Source organism: Salmo salar, chromosome ssa05, assembly GCF_905237065.1.
Source record: "Salmo salar chromosome ssa05, Ssal_v3.1, whole genome shotgun sequence".
NCBI lineage: Eukaryota > Metazoa > Chordata > Actinopteri > Salmoniformes > Salmonidae > Salmo > Salmo salar.
In genome coordinates this window covers 29,329,716-29,353,812 of record NC_059446.1, presented here as the reverse complement: position 1 = coordinate 29,353,812, position 24,097 = coordinate 29,329,716, and the positions used below count along the sequence as shown (strand labels likewise).

The window sequence follows — 24,097 nt, the reverse complement described above, 5'->3', positions numbered from 1 at the left end:
CATCTTATCTCAATAAAAATGAAGGACATATTAGATTCTCTGATGCAAATGCCTCATTTTCAACATCCTGAATCATCCTTTCTTTCTATTGTAGTTTTGGCCAGCGATCACACCCCTATATCCACTGGCTCACTTAGTCAACATACAGGCACAACTTGGACATTTTGCTCTTATCTTCCATTGGTTTATTCTCAGAATTTAAGAACAAATTGCCAAAAGTAATTTGTTACATAGGTTGTCTTCTCACACCACAATCAGTTCAAACAGTCTGCAGTCTTTTGTTGTGTTTTAGCCAAAGCAAACTGACGAAGGGAGAAGAGTGGAGAAGAAAGGAAACTGCCTCTATGAGTCTGTGGAGACTATCTGATAATTATTCTAACCAAGGACTTCAGTGGATATAAAAGGATTTCTATATATTAATTGTGCAAAATATCTAAGACAAACAAGTCCATAAGTAGCAGCTAAGCAATGGGGCTTCATCTATGTACAGTGCCTTCTGAAACACCCCTTGAATTTTTCCAAATTTTGTTGTGTTACAGCCTGAAATTAAAATTGATTAAATATAGATTTTGTAAAACTGGCCTACACACAATACCCCATAATGTGAATTATATTTTTAGAAATGTTTACAAATACATTTGAAATTAAAAGCTGAAATGTCTATAACCCCTTTGTCATGGCAAGATTAAATAAGTTCAGGAGTAAAAATGTGCTTAACAAGTAACATAATAATGTACATGGACTAATTCTGTGTGAAATAAGTATTTAACATGATTTTTTAATGACTACCTCATCTCTGTACCCCCCACATACAATTATCTGTAAGTTCCCTTAGTTGAGCAGTGAATTTCAAACACAGATTCAACCACAATGACCAGGGAGGTTTTCCAATGCCTCACAAAGAAAGGCAACCTATTGGTAGATGGCAAAAAAAAGAAAAGCAGACATTGAATGTCCCCTTGAGCATGGTGAAGAACACCCATACACTACAAAGATACAGGTGTCCTTCCTAACTCAGTTGCCGGAGAGGAAGGAACCCACTCAGGGATTTCACCATGAGGCCAATGGTGACTTTAAAACAGTTACAGAGTTTAATGGTTGTGGTCCTCTATAAACTGAGGATGGATCAACAACATGGTAGTTACTCCTCAATACTAACCTAATTGACAGTGTGAAAAGAAGGAAGCCTGTACAGAATAAAAATAATCCAAACATGCATCCTGTTTGCAATAAGGCATTAAAGTAAAACTGCAAAACATGTGGCAAAGGAATGAACTTCATGTCCTGAATACAAATCCAATACATCATTCAGTACCACTGTCACGTTCGTTGGAATAAAGATCGGACCAAGGCGCAGCGTGAGTAGCATTCCACATAATTTATTAATAGTGAAACTTAACAAAATACAAAAACAATAAAGAATAAACGAAACGTGACGTGACGACAATGCAACTACACATAAACACAATATCCCATAACCCACAAGTGGAAAACATGCTACTTAAGTATGATCCTCAATTAGAGACAACGATTACCAGCTGCCTCTAATTGGAATCATACACAATCACCAACATAGAAAAACAAACCTAGAACCCCACATAGAAATAATAAACTAGACTAACCTCCCCAGTCACGCCCTGACCTACTCTACCATAGAAAATAACATTGGGAGACAAATTCACCTTTCAGCAGGACAATAACCAAAAACACCAGGCCAAATATACCCTGGAGTTGCTTACCAAGACAGCACTGAGTAGCCTAGTTAAAATTTTGACTTAAATCGCCTTGAAAAGCAATGATCAACATCCAACTTGACAGAGCTTGAACAATTTAAAAAATAATGATGTGCAAATATTGTTCATTCCAGGTGTGCAAAGCTCTTGGAGACTTATGCAGAAAAAGACTCACAGCAGTAGTCATTGCCAAAGGTGATTCTAACATGTATTGATTCATTTTTAATACATTTGCAAACATTTCCAAAAACATGTTTTCACTATGTGGTATTGTGTGTAGATGGGTGAAAAAAAAAATCTGTTTAATCAATTTTGAATTTAGGCTGTAACACAACAAAATGTGGAATAAGTCAATGGGTATGAATACGTTATGAAGGCACTGTACGTTCATATTGTCAAGTGAGGAATTGATAGTACAATACAATTTAGGGAATATGACAAATCTATTGCTAACAACAATGCTTTCATGAAGTCCACAAGCGATACGTGTTTTTGCTAAACCGAATTCAACCTTTTTTAATCAAAGATGTTCCATCTATTTCTATCTCCGTGTTTGTTTTTCACATAGAAACAGCTCTATTGTTAATACAGAAGCATATTGTCGGTTATTCTGACCCTTAGACAGTGAAACAATGAGCATGATTGTATTGATTTTCCTACACACAACCCCTCATATGTCAAAGAACACACAAGCTGCAAAATGTTAATGGAAGAAAAAAACATGATGGGAAATGCATGAGAATTTCCAAAGTCCAAACACAATTAAGAGTGAACACAATCAACAAGTAGAAATTGTTGGAGGGCACAACCTAATGGGGAGAACATTAGGCTGGTAATTATACAGATTATCACAAAAGCTGCGAAGGCTAATAAATGAAGGTCCGGGAGGTTAATACATTTTTAAAATCCAATTTAAACATTCATTTAAATGGTGTCCAAACAAATGGTGGAAGAATCAAATCAATTACACTCTGAAATAGTAGCATCTGTTGTCAAGATGTGTCTGCTCAGGTCTTCAGGAGAAGAGAGTAGGGTAGTAATAGGATGGGCTGAAGCCTTATTCCTTCACCTGTAATGTGTATTTTATCTGACACTCTTAAGTATACCAAACTTACTGTGATTACAAATACAGTACATCCCCTGCATCATACATACTGCTTTGTTGTTTGCTTGTCCTTCTGACCACTAGGAGGCCACAGTCAGTAGGCAGTGGTCAGTTCATATCAGCTCCCAACAACATAGACTTGATAGACAATATGTAATATGACAACTGTAAAGACATTTTAAAAGCAAGTGGGCATACTGGGAGGAATTTAAATAAAGTCTACTTCATAAATCACATCTTAAAACATTTGGTGGAATTTTGGACCAGATTATAAAATAATATAAACAATATGATTGTATATGTATAGTATACTATATTAATATGTAAAATATTCATTGCAGGGGCAGAAAATATCTACAATAATTTCCATGGAATCCACTGCTCTTTATTAGACAGATTGTGAAACAGGTTGTGAAAAGACTATTCCCGCTTCATCAGGTGTGTCATGATGTGCACTAAACTGAACTGTAATGAGAATAATCAGCACGAATCCCTGCGAGCACAAATACAGCATTAAAAAGTTTAGGAAACACAACCATGCCGTCATTACGGCATATAGTGAAGAATTAAAGATGTCTACTAAACAATCATGTATAAATTGCTATTACACGATTATAATTATTATTATTATTATGATATTTTTATTATTTTTCATATCCCATTTTAATGACTACATATGAAAACATAACTGTTTGGCCCACATCTATAATACAACAATAATACTAACATATTATGCTGTACACATACAGTACCAGTCAAAAGTTTGGACACACCTAATCATTCCAGGGGTTTTTTTTGTTTTTTTTAAACTATTTTCTACATTGTAGAATAGTAGTGAAGACATCAACACTGTGAAATAACACATATGGAATCATGTAGTAACTAAAAAACTGTTTAACAAATCCAAATATATTTCATATTTGAGATTCTTCAAAGTTGCCACCCTTGATGACAGCTTTGCACACTCTTGGCATTCTCTCAACCAGCATCATGAGGTAGTCAGCTGGAATGCATTTCAATTAACAGGTGTTAATTGTGGAATTTCTTTCCTTCTTAATGTTTTTGAGTCAATCAGTTGTGTTGTGAAAAGGTAGGGTTGGTATACAGAAGATAGCCCTATTTTGGTAAAAGACACCAATAATAAGAAGAGACTTGATTGGGCCAAGAAACACGAGCAATGGACATTAGACCGGTGGAAATCTGTCCTTTGGTCTGATGAGTCCAAATTTGAGATTTTTGGTTTCAAACGCCGTGTCTTTGTGAGATGCAGAGTAGGTGAATGGATTATCTCCGCATTTGTGGTTCCAAACGTGAAGCATGGAGGAGGAGGTGTGATGGTGCATTTCTGGTGACACTGTCTGTGATTTATTTAGAATTCAGGACTCACTTAACCAGCATGGCTACCACAGCATTCTGCAGCGATACACCATCCAATCTGGTTTGCGCTTAGTTGGACTAACATTTGTTTTTCTACAGGACAATGATCCAAGCTTCGAAAGGGCTATTTGACCAAGAAGGAGAGTGATGGAGTGCAGCATCAGATGACCTGGCCTCCACAATCTCCCGACCTCAACGCAATTGAGATGGTTTGGGATGAGTTGGACCGCAGAGTGAATGAAAAGCAGTGCTCAGCACATGTGGGAACTCCTTCAAGACTGTTGGAAAAGCATTCCAGGTGAAGCTGTGTGATGGTGTGGGTGTGCTTTACTGGTTACACTGTCAATGATTTATTTAGAATTCATGACACACTTAGCTGTTGGAAAAGGTGAATCTGGTTGAGAGAATGCAAAGAGTGTGCAAAGTTGTCATCAAGGCAAAGGGTGCCTACTTTGAAGAATCTCAAATATAAAATATATTTTGATTTGTTTAACACTTTTTTTGGTTACTACATGATTCCATATGTGTTATTTCATAGTTTTGATGTCTTCACTATTAATCAACAATGTAGTTGTCACGTCCTGACCATAGAAAGTAGGTCAGGGCGTGACTGGGGGGTTAGTCTAGTTTATTATTTCTATGTGTGGTTCTAGATTTGTTTTTCTATGTTGGTGATTGTGTGTGATTCCCAATTAGAGCCAGCTGGTAATCGTTGTCTCTAATTGGGGATCATACTTAAGTAGCAGGTTTTCCACTTGTGGGTTATGGGATATTGTTTGTTTATGTGTAGTTGCATTGTCGTCACGTTTCGTTTATTCTTTATTGTTTTTGTATATTGATAAGTTTCACTTTCTAATAAAAGATGTGTAACGCTACTCACGCTGCGCCTTGGTCCGTCTATTCTAACAAACGTGACAGTAGTCAATAATAAAAATGAATGAGTAGGTGTGTCCAACCTTTTGACTGGTACTGTAGGTAGTAAGTATGTCATACATGTGTGACCAATATCCCCCCCCTCCCGCCCACACGTACCACACACACACACACACACACACACACACACACACACACACACACACACACACACACACACACACACAGACCCTCGCCACATATCTCTGTCCACCAGTGAAATAGCACAGTGAATTATGGAGAGTGCTTCTAATCAGGACAAGAGCAGGCTCATGATTGTGCTCCCTCACCTGAGTCCGGTGCATAGAAAAGCTATTATGTACAGAGTGCACTATCATCATGGGCAGAACAAGCTAGAAGGGCTGCTCTGATGACAGCAAAACGCTACATAGACAAGACATTCAGACACAAATTAGGGCCAGGTTGGATCCTAGCTGGGTCTGATACCACTACTCTGATTCTGCATACAGTACATGTTGAGCCTATGTGGGTCTGATACCATTACTCTGATTCTGCATACAGTACATGTTACATGTTGAGCCTCGGTGGGTCTGATACCACTACTCTGATTCTGCATACAGTACATTTTGAGCCTAGGTGGGTCTGATACCACTACTCTGATTCTGCGTACAGTACATGTTGATCCTAGGTGGGTTTGATACCACTACCCTGATTCTGCGTACAGTACATGTTGATCCTAGGTGGGTTTGATACCACTACTCTGATTCTGCGTACAGTACATGTTGATCCTAGGTGGGTCTGATACCACTACTCTGATTCTGCGTACAGTACATGTTGATCCTAGCTGGGTTTGATACCACTACCCTGATTCTGCGTACAGTACATGTTGATCCTAGGTGGGTCTGATACCACTACTCTGATTCTGCGTACAGTACATGTTGATCCTAGCTGGGTTTGATACCACTACCCTGATTCTGCGTACAGTACATGTTGATCCTAGGTGGGTTTGATACCACTACTCTGATTATGCATACAGAACATGTTGAAGAGCCATATGACAGTTAAAACAGTGGGGGTTGCTGGGAGAAGACATTGTTACACTGGGGGTTGCTTGGAGAAGACCTTGACAAGCATGCAAAATGGATTGGCACAAGGAAACGGATAGATATTGTTTGTTAAAGTGTTGAATTCCACATGTAATATTTCACCACAAGCAGGTGTAAATAAAGTACTCCAACATAGTCTTCTCGTATTATAGTTATAGTTATCATTTCTTGATTAACCTAATTTCCATATAATCACTCAAAACACATTGGGCCTTTCGGCCCCTGGATGCTGCTCTTAGCTTTGCAAAATAACCCGGGGCCATTGACGTAATGCATGAGTAACTATGACGTGCCAGAGTGTATGGCTTTTGTCTCACATGGTCACAGCCAACACACATTGCCATCCTGCCCAGCACGACTTCACCATAGTGTTTCCCCATTCTCCCCAAGTGCTCTTGGCTCTCGCATCTCTGGGATGACCTAAGGGTGGCTAGCTGAGCGTTGTCCCTGAGACTGAGTGCTACATCAAAATGTAGGCTCATATTGCTGCAGCGCTCATTTGATAATACAGGCTGGCCGCCCTATTCACTGTCTGAGTATATGAATGCAAAATGAGCTTGCAGGAGATTGCAATCACTCCCCAGGTATCTTCCATGGGTCACCACAGCTTTCTCCCTCTCCCTCTCTCTCCCTCCCTCTCTCTCCTTCTCTCTCTCCCTCTCTCCCTCCTCCCTTTCTCAGTCGATTGTGAACAGTACTCCTTCTCACAAAAACATCCACATAGGCAATACTGTAGAAGCTGTTCAATATTCACTTGCATCCTGAAGGAAATGACCATGTTTAATAATTGAGATTCAATGGGAGATTCATTTAATTAAGAATCCATTGATGTTTAAACAACCATTCCACTACTATTTCCCTTTTATAAGGCATCAGTAAAATATAACGTGACACACCAATAGATTAAGAAACATTTATGCATACTCACATTAAAAGTTGATGCTTTTCAAGACATCTTTAAAATTGGGAATACTCGCATATCACAGAGACTTGACAATTGTAACATTCACAGCAATAATACATGTCAACTAGCTCACTTTCTCTAAAAAATAAGTATTCAACATAATTTACTACAATAATTGATTGTTTATGCTCGGTGGATTCTGTGTAACTCGTCATTACGCATCTGTTTAGACTGAAAAATCCAAAGCTCAACAGAGTTCGGATGCCGACTCAATCACAGAAAATGATTATCCCAGTGAAAGATGATAGCGACAGAGAGCACAGCCGACAGAGTATGAAATGTTTGGCCCATCTAACCCTTATGGTGATAAACCCACCCCAGTGAAATGCAATGGAACTCACTGTCATGTATTATTTCTAAGAGGTATTCATCTGAAGTAAATAGCATTCCAGGTCACACAACTAAAGCAGAGCTAAATGCAGTAAGCCTAAGGAGGAGGCTTGAACAAAACCCCAAAACCCTCAAAAGGCAAGCACTTCCTATTTCCTGGTGTTTGGTTTTTGCCCAAGTAGTTTGAGGATTTAGATTTAAAGAAATTTGCCCCTGTGCAATGGAACAATAAAAATTATTTGTGAAGTTGGCCTGGCCCATATCTCCACTGGAAGGTCTTCAGAGTGTGTTTGATGTGGCCTTTGTGCTACCATCACCCCACGTAATGCCATGGCTGTTCACACTCAAAAGTGTCCCTGCTCTCCAGCCGTATGTTCCAAGATGGTTTCTTTGTTTAGACTGCAATTATCAAAGCTCTTAAAGACCGTAATCAAAGTGTTAAAATGTGATCTGGGAAAAAGGATAGGAATTAACTCACAATGGAATTAAATGAAATGTAATCATCAACAAATACATTGGGTGTTCTATCATGGGAGCTGGATTTTCATGTCTGATTGTCTTGTACATTCATATTTATACAACCTGTGGGTCGAATCCTTAATGCTGATTGGTTAGAATCGCATTCCAGGCGGTGTCTATTCACAAGTTGCCACTGGCTACATCTATGATGTTAAAATGCCTATTTACTCTGTTCCATCTGACGACACAATCCATTGTCTCATCAACCCAGCTAAACAACTTATGAACTTGATCTCCACTGTAAAATACATCTAGACATTATCTCACATTTCTTTTAGACTAACATTTAGTTTTCAACACCAGAGATGTGTATAAACCTTGCTGCCTGTCTCTCAGACATTTACAACATTGTTTCAATATTCAAATTCGATCTCCTGCTGTCCCATAGTAATGAACATGTTGGAAGTCGGGACGAGACTGACTGGCAGGCAACATTTCTCAGCCAGTCGAAATCATGATTCAGCTGGCATCATTTTTATAGATATATACAAACAAATGTAAATTGAAAAAAGTTCAAATGAAACGCAGCAAAATTGCAGTCTTTTTTGAAGTGATTGTGTTACTGTAGCTATGTTGTTGGCTAGCTCCTCTGAACAACAGTATCCTGACGAGTGAGCACATTTTCTATGCCAGGCGAAATCGAGCCTCCTCAGCTTATTGTTATGCACGTCTCAAAAGAAATGTCACTTGAAAAACAGCTTAAACAAATGCAAATGAAGCTACTTTCTGTCATTCTGGCTGCACTTTTTGATGTGACTGTAAGTTAGCCGTAGTTGGCTAGCTACCAAGCAAGGGATAAGAATGTTGCAGCCAATATGGCAATGGAACATTTAAAACGAACGACTGGTGTCTCTAGCAACCCGAGGTTTGTTTTGGGACTATATCTTGTGGAAGGATGAAATAGTATGAATAAATTAATCAAATAGCGATTCTGAAAATATGTCAATCATTATTTGAATATGTTGGTAAAGCGTTGTATAAAAGTGATAATGCACTCGAAGCTGGTGTTTGGAGGATATATTGGTATGGTTTTCCAATTAACAACTCCCATGCCAATATATCCTCCAAACAAACACTGGCTTCTCGGGCATTATCACTTAAGCCTGCAGCTCAGAATAAAATGCTGCAACTATAACCACTAGTTATAGTTGCTTTGGATTCATACGATGTACCAAAATGAATATGACTGACATCAAGGTAGACAAAAATAAACAAATTCTATGACTTGATATATGCTACTCACACTCAAACTTCCAAGTAAATGCTGCATTAATGCCAATTGGAAACGAAAATGATGTCATGATGTCGTGATGTCATGGTAACTCTACTGTAGAAGGACACGATTGGATAGACTTGCGTTAGACATTTTCAGACAGTGCCTTGCAAAATGGAACATCTTCTTCTCCTTTTATCCATACTAATTTAGTGGAATAGAAATCAATGAAAATGGAAGATGGATGACCATGGTCCCTGACACTCTCCTTCTGAACTATGGTGGCCTGGCCATGACTTGAACGGAAGCTCCACCAATTCCACACACACGAGCCACATCTCATTAATTCTAGCACAACCCCCATCATTAACTACAAGATCGCTCTCAAATACAGTACTAAGAGGTTAACATGCGCATATTACATACAGTGAGGGAAAAAAGTATGTAATCCCCTGCTGATTTTGTACGTTTGCCCACTGACAAAGAAATTATCAGTCTACAATTTTAATGGTAGGTTTATTTGAACAGTGAGAGACAGAATAACAACAAAAAATTCCAGAAAAACACATGTCAAAAATGTTATAAATTGATTTGAATTTTAATGAGGGAAATAAGTATTTGACCCCCTCTCAATCAGAAAGATTTCTGGCTCCCAGGTGTCTTTTATACTGGTAACGAGCTGAGATTGGGAGCACACTCTTAAAGGGAGTGCTCCTAATCTCAGCTTGTTACCTGAATAAAAGACACCTGTCCACAGAAGCAATCAATCAATCAGATTCCAAACTCTCCACCATGGTCAAGACCAAAGAGCTCTCCAAGGATGTCAGGGACAAGATTGTAGACCTACACAAGGCTGGAATGGGCTACAAGACCATCGCCAAGCAGCTTGGTGACAAGGTGACAACAGTTGGTGTGATTATTCGCAAATGGAAGAAACACAAAAGAACTGTCAATCTCCCTCAGCCTGGGGCTACATGCAAGATCTCACCTTGTGGAGTTGCAATGATCATGACAACGGTGAGGAATCAGCCAGAACTACACAGGAGGATCTTGTCAATGATCTCAAGGCAGCTGGGACCATAGTCACCAAGAAAACAATTGGTAACACACTACGCCGTGAAGGACTGAAATCCTGCAGCGCCCGCAATGTCTCCCTGCTCAAGAAAGCACATATACATGCCCGTCTGAAGTTTGCCAATGAACATCTGAATGATTCAGAGGACAATTGGGTGAAAGTGTTGTGGTCAGATGAGACCAAAATGGAGCTCTTTGGCATCAACTCAACTCGCCGTGTTTGGAGGAGGAGGAATGCTGCCTATGACCCCAAGAACACCATCCCCACCATCAAACATGGAGGTGGAAACATTATGCTTTGGGGGTGTTTTTCTGCTAAGGGGACAGGACAACTTCACCGCATCAAAGGGACGATGGACGGGGCCATGTACCATCAAATCTTGGGTGAGAACCTCCTTCCCTCAGCCAGGGCATTGAAAATGGGTCGTGGATGGGTATTCCAGCATGACAATGACCCAAAACACACAGCCAAGGCAACAAAGGAGTGGCTCAAGAAGAAGCACATTAAGGTCCTGGAGTGGCCTAGCCAGTCTCCAGACCTTAATCCCATAGAAAATCTGTGGAGGGAGCTGAAGGTTCGAGTTGCCAAACATCAGCCTCGAAACCTTAATGACTTGGAGAAGATCTGCAAAGAGGAGTGGGACAAAATCCCTCCTGAGATGTGTGCAAACCTGGTGGCCAACTACAAGAAACGTCTGACCTCTGTGATTGCCAACAAGGGTTTTGCCACCAAGTACTAAGTCATGTTTTGCAGAGGGGTCAAATACTTATTTCCCTCATTAAAATGCAAATCATTTTATAACATTTTTTATGTGTTTTTCTGGATTTTTTTGTTGTTATTCTGTCTCTCACTGTTCAAATAAACCTACCATTAAAATTATAGACTGATCATTTCTTTGTCAGTGGGCAAACGTACAAAATCAGCAGGAGATCAAATACTTTTTTCCCTCACTGTCCATGTCAGCGCAGCTTTTGATATTTGAATTTCCCAGATATCAAGAATGAAATGACAGTCAATCATCATAATGGTAATTGTATGGAAAAGTTATTAAATCATAATTTTAATGAAGCCTTATATCTTCTAATAACGCTTCCCTGAATGAAATATGTAATTAACTTGCAGGTTACTGTATTGCCAGAGTGTGCAATTAACCCACCTTTTTTAAAGGGAGCGTCTGCAAGTAATCAAAGAGGTAGGTGATGGTGGTAATGAGAAGGCAATCCTGTAACATTCTCTTCTTGGTTTACCCATTATTGAAATAATTTTTGTAAAGGATACCAGATGGCATGGGTTACAGACATATGGCCTGCCAAGGCGCAACATGACACTGGCCTATTCTTTAATAAGCTTGAGGGTTGCGTAACTAAAACTCTCTCAGAGCATGCACTGTGTCTGTGTAAAGTACGTTATCTAGGTTGAAAACATCAAATACCATGAAGTACATTCTCCCATGGTGCTGTTACAGTACCAGTGAAGCTCACTACTGTAGCTTAGAGACACTAGTACAATAACAACACTACTGTAGTTTAGCCACACTAGTACAAGAACAACACTACTGTAGCTTTGCCACACTAGTACATGAACAACACTACTGTAGCTTTGCCACACTAGTACAAGAACAACACTACTGTAGCTTATGAACACTAGTACAATAACAATACTACTGTAGCTTTGCCACACTAGTACAATAACAACACTACTGTAGTTTAGCCACAGTAGTACAATAACAACACTACTGTAGCTTTGCCACGCTAGTACAAGAACAACACTACTGTAGCTTTGCCACACTAGTACAATAACAACACTACTGTAGTTTAGCCACACTAGTACAATAACAACACTACTGTAGTTTAGCCACACTAGTACAATAACAACACTACTGTAGTTTAGCCACACTAGTACAATAACAACACTACTGTAGTTTAGCCACACTAGTACAATAACAACACTACTGTAGCTTTGCCACACTAGAACAATAACAACACTACTGATTGTTTTGTATCTTTGATAAGTGCAATGTATCGTCAGTACCAATGTACAGTATGTTCTTGTGTCTGACATCCTTCCGTGCACATCATCCTCACCTGGCCAATGTTAGAATATCAATTTATCAGCGTGATAAAACACCATAGGGCTCAGCAAGATAATGCATATTTTGGAGGGAATAAGGATAAACAAATTATTGAAATCACATTGTATGGACTTAAATTGGCTAATTATGACCTTATTGTTAAACACCATTAGTCAAATGTTTTCCAAATATTGTCAACAATCAGAAGCAAACGAAAGGGAAAGCGGCTCAAGACTAACGCACAGCTGCAACATAATTACCAACATAAGTGATGTGAGAGATAGAGAGAGAGATTTGGGACCACATCCATAACTATGAGAATCTAGGGCTTTAGGTGGGCTAATAACACGCTCTTCTCCAATTGGCCTTGTGCTTTATTCACATTGCAAAGTCAAACAGAATTTAATCTGTGTTAATTAGCTATACACTTTGGAAGATTGAATCAGCTGCTCTTTATAATTATGTCAGATAATCGTTGAGTTCGGGAGCAGTCGAAGAGCACCGTCAAATGGTTAGGCCTCTCTTTACCCACGACCAACCAAACCCTGCAGAAAGTATTTAACACCATGACTTACAGTCTTAATCCCATGTTTAATAGTTATTAATTAATATGACTGAGCTGTGGAGAGGAACAGGAGCTTGTAAGCGTGGTTGAATATTTTCTAATTAGATGTGCCAGGATTCAATTATAATGGTAGCGAATGGATGACATTATTGGCGAGCCCTGGGTAAGTGATGACTTTCAAAATAAAAGTCAAGCGATGGGTACTTTAACCCTTAGGTCCACCATAGATGGGGATCCGGTAAACAGGAAGCAATTGGGAAGTCCTAAAGATTTTAGTCACTAATTTCAGTTGGGGTCGACTAAGGTATATACTGCCTATTCAATAGCAGAATTTCAAAGCATATATTTCTCACTATAATCCACTACAGTACCCATACCATATCAACATGAATGCATTTCCATATTGATATTGAGGTGACTATTGTGCTGTATTGTACCAGTTTAAGGTCAAAATCCCCTCAGAGGAAGAACGTGCTCTCTACCATGAGTAGGAAGTTCGGGAAAGGTACTTAATCTATCGTTAACAGGGTAGTAGTTTAAAAGGTGCATCCTGAGGATATAATATACATTTGTCTCTGTAATAGCTGAAGAATGCTGTCATGTTAAGTTGCCTTTGAAGAAAATACAAGAGCCGGAAAACCTGGACTCTAAGCTCAGGCTTATTGCAGCTAGCTACTGTATATATAGGGAGTGTAAGCTTGGTCTACTATAAAATCCACAATGTGGATGAATATGTTATGATTAGCACAAGACAGCTATCAACACTGACAGTAATGTGAAGATCAACGTATCCCAAACTATTCCCTGGGGACCCTTACACATTGTACATGTTTGTTCTATCCCAGAATATCTAATTCCACTATAGTCAACCAGTCTTCAAGCCCTGGATTAGTTGCTAGCCATGCTAGTACAGGCCTAGAGCAAATATATGTAAAATCTCACAGTCTCAAAAGACTGGGATGGGAAACACTGGTGTAGATGAGTAATCAACTATAACATGTTCTATCTATTCTAAATGGCATCTCTGCTAGCATCTATGTGTTAGCCAGACATAAATCATGTTCCACGTCAGATAAAGGTAAGACTAGGGTTTATAAAAACCCTATGACGTCCGGCGCACATGTTTTAAGACGATGAAAACTGATGGCTCCCATCTTTATTTCTATGCCCCACCAAATTATATAGATGCAAGCCTTTTACCACATATACACACAAGCTAATGCAATTAATCAAGTAAGAATGCTTAATGTACCACATAAAGCAGTGTTTAATAGGATTAACAGACTAACTGAATGTCTGGGAAGGAAGCATTTTTAGTTATCTTATGCCATTGGAAGTGGACACAGGTTGTTAATGGACAATTCCACTGTAACGGAATTGTGCTGAGACTCATATTTTTCAGTTCAAATGTATGCCAAACAAAAACCATTGATTCCAAAGTTTAACAACCATACAACTGTATGCACAAGGACTACTTTTAACAATTTACACTGAAAACATTTTTAAAAACTGGAAGAAGTGTGCAGATGCAAAGTTTGGTAAGACAAAATAGTTTTTTTTTGTGTCCACATTTTCCCAAAACCCATAAATATCTGCTCAGAATTAAGCTTCAACGATGTCTGCAGAAAGAATGGGGTGTCAGCTATGACCTGACACATTGAATTTTGAGCTCTGCCCCCAATCAAGACCAAATTGTATTGGTCCGGACTGAACGAACCAATCATAGACGTCTATATTTCACAAGTTTGGACATCAAAGCACAGCAAAGTAGAGCTCAGTAAAGTACAGTAGAGTACATCACAGTAGAGCAGAGTAGAGTTCAGTACAGCAGAGTTCAGTAAAGTACAGAAAAGTACAGTAGAGTATAGTTCAGTAGAGTAGACTACAGTAAAATAGAGTTCAGTAGAGTACAGTATAGTTCAGTACAGTTCAGTACAATATAGTGTACTCAACTCTAGTGTGCTCTACTGTGTACTGTACTGAACTGTACTGTACTGTACTGTACTGTGTTGTACTGTACTGTGCCAAACCCAACTGTGGTTTGTGAATGATTTTTTTTCAAATTCCGTGGTAACGGAATATTTGGTTTTAATCTCTTAATTCATTAACGAAATTGATATCATAAAAAACACTAACTAATTGATAGGTCTACCTTTACTTGTTACTTCTGTGACCTTTCATTATTCTCCCTCCTCATGAGGGTGAAAAATTAGAAAATATCTTAAAGATATACATTTTTTGTAACAGAATGTCACAAGGCAATGTGTCTTAAACCTACAGAAGGCAGAAACATTTCTCCAAAACTAAATAAAAGTGTTGATACTAGCCAGCAGCGGTCTTTACTTCAACATTAATGCATATTATGTATTTCTAATACATTTGATGACTTTTCCTGGTAGATGTTGTCTAAGACCCCTTTTCCATCTGTTTGACCAGAAATCAAAGCCTTTGCTTTTCCACATTTTTGGGATGGAAAATAGTTGAAAATTGTATATATAAACTTCATTTCTCCAACATATACACTCTTAACTTTCATTTGACACCCAATTTGACATGCTCCTATGAAATTCACATGTTGATGCTCACGGATCCTTTTACATGGAAAGTACCTAATATATATATATGGTGGCAGGGGGATAAGTACTGGGAACAGTTTTGTAAATGAACAATACTATATAGTACATTATAAAGTCCTACTGAACAGCAAATAGGAGTTTAAAGTGGAAACCATCCAAGTGTAATCCATTTGATCAAACATGAACTGCAGCGTGATTCTCCACAACTCCTTTCATAAAGATATAACACAGCTGAACAAAATGCTTATCATTAACAACGGTAATCCTGAATGCAACTCAAACCCGCCTGGTGTGTTCCATATACTATAGCATGAGCTCTATTGAACAAGGCTTGCGTGAAATCAGAATCACTAACATCTTTACCATTTATATCCTCAATTTGCATACGAGCCATTGGTAAGTTGCTTCAGCACTTCGTCACCGACCTCCTACTCTTTGGTATTTGTGAGTAGTGGCATCACTGACACACAACCCTTCCGTCTGGCCGTGAGGCAAGTGTAGCCTATCCTGTGCCCAAAGGGGAAGTGGTTGATGATTAAAATACATTGCAAAGAGCTAAAAGCTCAATGTGCGGGCTGCAAAGTGTCTTCTGATACACTCCATCTCCCAAGTCTGGGCACCCCACATCTGACATGAGTCAGGGGTGTCTTTGTTGTATTGTGACTTAGACAGAAGAGCTGCTGAGGTGAGAAGAATGTCTTTAATAATCCCCGCATTTTCCTCAAAATGGTACAGCCATGATGGAGTGAGAACTACTCAGGCTAAGATGACGCACATAAAGTGAGCTCCGAAAGTATTGGTATAGTGACACATTTGTTGTTGATTTGGCTCTGTACTCCAGCAGTTTGAACTGACACAATTACTATGAGCACAAAATTATCTGAAAAACAACGAAAACAAAAAGCTAATTCCTATTTACTTTATTTTATTTCACCTGTATTTAACCAGATAGGCCAGTAGGGAACAAGTTCTCATTTACAAATGCGACCTGGCAAAGATAAAGAAAAGCAGTGCGACACAAACAACAACACAGCGTTATACATGGAATAAACAAACATACAGTCAATAACACAATAGAAAAGTCTATATAAAGTGTGTGCAAATGCAGGAGAGTATGTTGGAGTTGAGGTTATAAAATCTAAAAGAATATATACGAAATGCATCCATCAAGTTTGTAAAGGTACACACTTGATGTAATCATTGCATACTATTAATATGGGACCAAATATTTAACTTTTGACTACTTTAAAACTGCTTATGGATCAAATCCCGTTAACGGGATCGATTTGACAACATCCGGTGAAACTGTAGAGCGCGAAATTGAAAAAAAAATATTACAAATATTTAACTTTCATACATTCACAAGTGCAATACACCAAATTAAAGCCTGACTTTTTGTTAATCTAGCCACTATGTCAGATTTAAAAAAGGCTTTACGGCGAAAGCAAACCGTGCTATTATCTGAGGACAGCACCCCATCAAACAAACACATTACAATCATAATTCAAAGAGTGTTTTCTATCCAGATCTACCAATATGCATATCCTAGCTTCTGGTCCTGAGCAGCAGGTAGTTTACTTTGGGCACACTTTTCATCCGGACGGGAAAATACTGCCCCCTAGCCCAAAGAGGTTTAATACACATTAGTGAATTTGTCCAAAATATTTTGGTCCCCTAAAATGGGGGGACTATACAGTTGAAGTTGGAAGTTTACATACACTTAGGTTGGAGTCATTAAAACTCGTTTTTCAACCACTCCACAAATTTCTTGTTAACAAACTGTAGTTTTGGCAAGTCGGTTAGGACATCTACTTTGTGCATGACACAAGTAATTTTTCCAACAATTGTTTACAGACAGATTATTTCACTTATAATTCAACGTATCACAATTCCAGTGGGTCAGAAGTTTACATACACTAAGTTGACTGTGCCTTTAAACAGCTTGGAAAATTCCAGAAAATGATGTCATGGCTTTAGAAGCTTCTGATAGGCTAATTGACATCATTTGAATCAATTGGATGTGTACCTGTGGATGTATTTCAAGGCCTACCTTCAAACTCAGTGCCTCTTTGCTTGACATCATGGGAAAATCCAAATAAATCAGCCAAGACCTCAGAGAACAAATTGTAGACCTCCACAAGTCTGGTTCATCCTTGGGAGCAATTTCCAAATGCCTGAAGGTACCACGTTCATCTGTACAAACAATAGTATGCAATTATAAACACCAAGGGACCACGCAGCCATCATACCGCTCAGGAAGGAGACGTGTTCTGTCTCCTAAAGATGAACGTACTTTGGTGCGAAAGTGCATAGTAATCCCAGAACAACATCAAAGGACCTTGTGAAGATGCTGGAGGAAACAGGTACAAAAGTATCTATATCCACAGTAAAACGAGTCCTATATCGACATAACCTGAAAGGCCGCTCAGCAAGGAAGAAGCCACTGCTCCAAAACCGCCATTAAAAAGCCAGACTACGGTTAACAACTAAACATGGGGACAAAGATTGTACCTTTTGGAGAAATGTCTTCTGGTCTGATGAAATGAAAATTGAACTGTTTGGCCATAATGACCATTGTTATGTTTGGAGGAAAAATGGGGACGCTTGCAAGGTGAAGAACACCATCCCAACAGTGAATCACGGGGGTGGCAGCATCATGTTGTGGGGGTGCTTTGCTGCAGGAGGTACTGATGCAATTCACAAAATAGATGGCATCATGAGGCAGGAAAATTACGTGGATATATTGAAGCAACATCTCAAGACATTAGTCAGGAAGTTAAAGCTTGGTCGCAAATGAGTCTTCCAAATGGACAATGACCCCAAGCCTACTTCCAAAGTTGTGGCAAAATGGCTTAAGGACAACAAAGTCAATGTATTGACCTCAATCCCATAGAAAAATTGTGGGCAGAACTGAAGAAGTGTGTGCGAGCAAGGAGGCCTACAAACCTGACTCAGTTACACCAGCTCTGTCAGGAGGAATGGGCCAAAATTCACCCAACTTATTGTGGGAAGCTTGTGGAAGGCTACCCGAAACGTTTGACCCAAGTTAAACAATTTAAAGGCAATGCTACCAAATACTAATTGAGAGTATTTAAACTTCTGACCCACTGAGAATGTCATGAAAGAAATAGAAGCTGAAATAAATAATTCTCTCTACTATTATTCTGACATTTCACATTCTTAATATAAAGTGGTGATCCTAACTGACTTAAGACAGGGAATTTTTACTAAGATTAAATGTCAGGAATTGTGAAAACTGAGATTAAATGTATTTGGCTAAGGTGTATATATACTTCCGACTTCAACTGTATACAGAAAGTGCTGTAATTTCTAAATGGTTCACCTGATATGGATTAAAATACCCTCAAATCAAACCAGTCCTCACTTTAACCTCATGGTCATTGTATCATTTCAAATCCAAAGGGCTGGAGTACAGCGCCAAAACAACAACGTAAAATGTCACCGTCCCAGTAAATTTGGAGCTCACTGTAGTTCCATTGTTAGCTGTCAGAGTCAGAAACAGTAGGTTTCTGACTCTGATACCCTCAGTATCAGATACCCTCAGGTATCCTCTAAATGCGAAACATTAGCAACCCCAAACAAGCAACATCAGTACCCTGCAGTACTATCTGCACCATCCTTGTGGGTGTGCTTCACCCTGCACTCCGTTGACCCAACAACTTCCAGGTACACTAACAACACATCTGACACGCAAGAAGCATTTCCATCATTAGAAACAACAGTCTTTTCACCACCTAACTCATCTGTTTATGGCTACTCACTTCAAAGATCAATATCACACACATTTTATGAATCACATTACTACAAAGTCTATTCTTGGCAAACCAAAATAACAACGCTTTTGAAATGCTGTTTCAGTAAGTGACAGATTCTTCAGTGACAGAGTGAGACAAAGCAATACACATGATAGCATACCCATGTTCCTTATCTTCATGTCATCCCAATAATGTCTCTGGATACGTGATCCAATGATACAGGAATCTCAGAAAATCCTTCTCCCACAACCATCTCTTGTTCACCAATTGCTAGCCCACACATCCCCAGTTGTCTCTCTCTTTTTCCCTCCCTCCCTCTCTCTCACACTCTCTCTCTCTGACAGACAGACAAATCAGTGCAATCAAGAGACTTGACCTTTGGCCCACTACTCAGTGCCATTAAAATCCATTCAGATGTGACTCCTCCCAGGGAGGGACTTGAGACTCACACTGAAAGACTCACAGAGTCCTAAATGTCAGCTTGTATAAGTCTGGCCACTTGCTTGCAATCACCTGAATAATTCCTTTGTTGTAAAAGAGTGGTCTTTTGGCTCTACAGATGCACCCCGAAGACATGCTAACCTCTCATCATTACAACAAGGGAGGTTATCCATTTTTGTGGGGTATGATATTTGTGCGTCTAACTTTCTGACTCCATTTTTTTTTTCACGATTCATTCACAATTATCTGGAATCATGGTAGCATTCACATTAATGTAGAAGTGTTTACAAATATATTCTCTTCTTATTGACAATAAAAGTTACTCCAAAATGACACAATACATTATTTACCATTAATTTCTGTTGGGCACAAAATAATCTGAAACACAACCAAAACAAACAGCAAATGCAGCCAACACATTTGTAGAGTCACAAGCTTGATGTAGTCATTGCGAGCTATGAATACTTCACTTTCTACTACTTTAATACACATATAAGTGAATTTGGTCCCCTAAAATGGGGGGACTATGTACAAAAAGCGCAGCAATTTCTGAACGGTTCACCCGAAATGGATGAAAATACCCTCAAATTAAAGCTGACAGTCTTCACTTTAACCCCATAGTCATTGTTTGATTTCAAATCCAAACTTTTGGAGTTGAGTATAGACCCAAAAGAAGAAAACATGCTTTACTGTCCCAATAATTACAGAGGACACTATTGACCTGCCTAATTGCATCCATCAAAAGTGCAGTACCCTTACATAACATCCTAAACAACACAACATACTAAAATACCTAGACACACTGCATAATTGTCTCTCCAAGATGATAACAAATAACAAAGTAATGATCATGGTTTAGAGTATTGTGTCCAACTGGATTACATAGGCATCCCATGTATATCGAATGAAACAAACAAATGAATTGAAAAGCACCCAAATTAGCTGCAATTCTGCCCTTTGTGTTGTCAATCCTCATGCGAATGTGATGTGAACGCTGACAAAGGGATACATTTTACCTGAGTTTGACACTGAATGTAGCTGCCTTGACACACTGTACATTTAGTCCATCCACAGTGATGGTGGTAATTGTGGCAGAACATACAGCTGAATCTATAATTGTGACTGCTAAAGTAGCATTTGCTTTGATGGTTGATGATGTATCCATGAATAAGGGGGCTTAAGAACAGTGCAGTTTAGTACAATTGCTACTGTCGTTTTCATCTATGGGCTGAACTAGAGGGAGATTGAGCCTGCTCATCCATGTAACCAAATTTTAGGGTCCAGATTATGTTTGTTTTCTTTGTTACTGATACAAAAATAGACCAATACTGGGACACATATCTAAGATTGTGTCCCAAATTTCACCCCATTCCCTATAAAGTGCACAACATTTGACCAGAGCCCTGTGGGTCATGGTCAAAAGTAGTGCACTAAATAAGGAATAAGGTGCCATTTGGGAAGCAATCTAAGTCTAGTAGCCCCTACCAATGAGGGTAGAAGACACTCTCCGGAGAAAGCCCTAAGAGATAAATCTAGCAAAGCCAATCCCACTTGTCTTGATTTATTCCCTGAGACACAGAGGTTTTGTAATCAAAGTAGTTAATGAACCCCTCGGAGGATCATTGTGAGAAAGACTCAAGTAATACCACACTGTTTATGGCATTAAAGAGTATTCAGGTGTCCTCAAAATTTACAGGCTATTGATTAGGTCAAGTTTGGTCTCATGTTTGGCCCAGAAATATGTAGTAAACATAATATATTGTTACCACATAACCTACAGTATGTAGTAAACATAATATATTGTTACCTCATAATCTACAATATGTAGTAAACAGAAGATATTGTTACCTCATACAACCTGGGGTATATAGTAAACAGAACACATTGTTATTTACATTTTAGGCATTTAGCAGACACTCTTATCCAGAGCAACAGTAGTGAATGCATACATTTCATACATTTGTATTTTTATTTTTCCCGTGGGAATCGAACCCACAACCCTGGTGTTGCAAACACCATGCTCTACCAACTGAGCCACACGGGACCGTAGTAAACAGAATATATTATTACCTCCTATAACCTGGAGTATATAGTAAACAGAATATATTGTTATCTCCTATAACCTGGAGTATATAGTAAACAGAATATATTGTTATCTCCTATAACCTGGAGTATGTAGTAAACAGAATATTATGTTACACCCTATAACCTGGAGTACATAGTAAACAGAATATATCGTTATCTCCTATAACCTGGAGTATGTAGTGAACAGAATATATTGTTACCTCTTATAACCTGCAGTATGTAGTAAACATATTGTATTGTTACCTCCTATAACCTGGAGTATACAGCAAACATAATATATTGTTACTTCATAACCTACAGTATGTAGTAAACAGAAGATATTGTTAGCTGCTATAACCTGCAATATGTAGTAAAAATAAGATATTGTTAGCTCCTATAACCTGCAGTATGTAGTAAACAGAATACATTGTTACCTCAACCTACAGTATTTAGTAAACAGAAGATATTGTTAGCTCCTATAACCTGCAGTATGTAGTAAACAGAATATATTGTTTTTACATTTTACATTAGATTTTAGCAGACGCTCTTATCCAGAGCGACTTACAGTAGGAATGCATACATTTCATTTTTTTATACATTCTTTTTCTGTGCTGGCCCCCCGTGGGAATCGAACCCACAACCCTGGTGTTATCTCATAACCTACAGTATTTAGTAAACAGAAGATATTGTTACCTCCTATAACCTGCAGTATGTAGTAAACAGAATATATTGTTAGCTCCTATAATCCATATTACAACACATAAGCCAGCTACATTTTCTGATTTCCACTTAAAACAAATGCAGATGTCAAGATGCAGATATGTAGATGTGTTGACGGAGTGACATGCCTCACTCAAATTATTGAGTCATTTGAACGGTTTCCCCACTAATCAGTCAGGTTGTTCTATTCCTCCCCATCTCTGATGTCGCTTTCATGTTCCGTCTACAAGAGAAGACTCCCAACCTGTGCAACAAAACAATCCCTTCATCAATTGTGTGAATTCATGGATGCCAAGGGAAGCCAGGCTTTCCCAAAAAACTGATCAAGAAAAAACAAAGATTTTTTTTTTTCTTTTGTCTCTCTGTGTTTAATAATTTTCCTTAAATTCTCAAGAGGCTGAATGTATCCCACAGGAGAAAGCATCCAAATGAGCGAAACAGCACCCCACTGTCTCTGCATGTGTAGGCCATCTATCTGATGCTGTCTGGTCAAAAAGAGTATGACATTCTTTCCTCCCGTAGCATTGAATGCAAGGGAAGCCAGCAAGAATTTGGCTTCCCTTGATAAAAAAGTATAAAGTAATAGCCAATCAGCATTGAGCTAAACTGAGTGAGCTCAACTGTGAATGGTCCTGGCGCCCCAAAGAACAAGTGTCAAAGGAAGCCAGTTTGTGTATGGCTTCACTCCCATCACATGGCATCGAGAGCATACATCATTGACAGACAACTTGAATTGTTGCATCTCGTTGTGTTGTTGTCCTCCGGTGGCTAGCTAGCTTAAATTGTCCCTTTCCTAAATTAGCCATGGATGGGGATTTGGATGTATGGTTTTACTTCATTCTCCTTACTGGCCAAAGATTATTACGCCGATTCTGATCCAACCATACAGTAGATTCATATATTGTGCTCCTGAACTGAGAGGATGGAAGTTAAGTATGTAGATAGACGTAGAAGACTAATGTTAACTAGCTAACGTTGCCCATGAAAGGAAGTTAGGCTTGCAAGCAAGCATTTTAGCCAGGTAGCCTAGGGCAACAAAAAATAAAACGGTGTACTGTATGATAGACCGTTTAGGCAACATGAAAGAGAGGAGTATGGCATTGGCGTATCTCTACAAGTAGGTTGAGTCAACATGTTTTTCCTACTTGTACGCTCACACACAAACACATAAATCAGAACCGTGGACAGCCACATTTTTTTTTTACATTTTACATTTTAGTCATTTAGCAGACGCTCTTATCCAGAGCGACTTACAGCAGTGAATGCATACATTTCATAGATTTTTTTTTCTGTGCTGGCCCCCCGTGGGAATCGAACCCACAACCCTGGTGTTGCAAACACCATGCTCTACCAACTGAGCTACAGGGAAGGCTGTAGCTCATACTGTATTTAGCTTATGTTGATTGGACTAAATTACTTTTGGTATCTTATAGTTGACACTATTAGACTAAGCAGAGGTGATTTGATGATGTTGAAATGTGGAAATGGTGCTGGAATAGTGGAGGCAGCTCCTGTTTTCTTTGCGACTTGCGGTAACTCTCTGTGTTTCTAAATTACTAGTTGGTTAGTAGTCCGAAAATGTCAGAAAC

The 24,097-nt window shown here is 38.9% G+C and overlaps 1 protein-coding gene across 2 annotated transcripts in view; it reads right to left on the bottom strand.

Moving 5' to 3' along the window:
- LOC106604562 (leucine-rich repeat and immunoglobulin-like domain-containing nogo receptor-interacting protein 2) overlaps positions 1 to 24,097 on the bottom strand; it is a 309,642-nt gene that overhangs the window by 3,928 nt on the left and 281,617 nt on the right. The window lies entirely within an intron of this gene.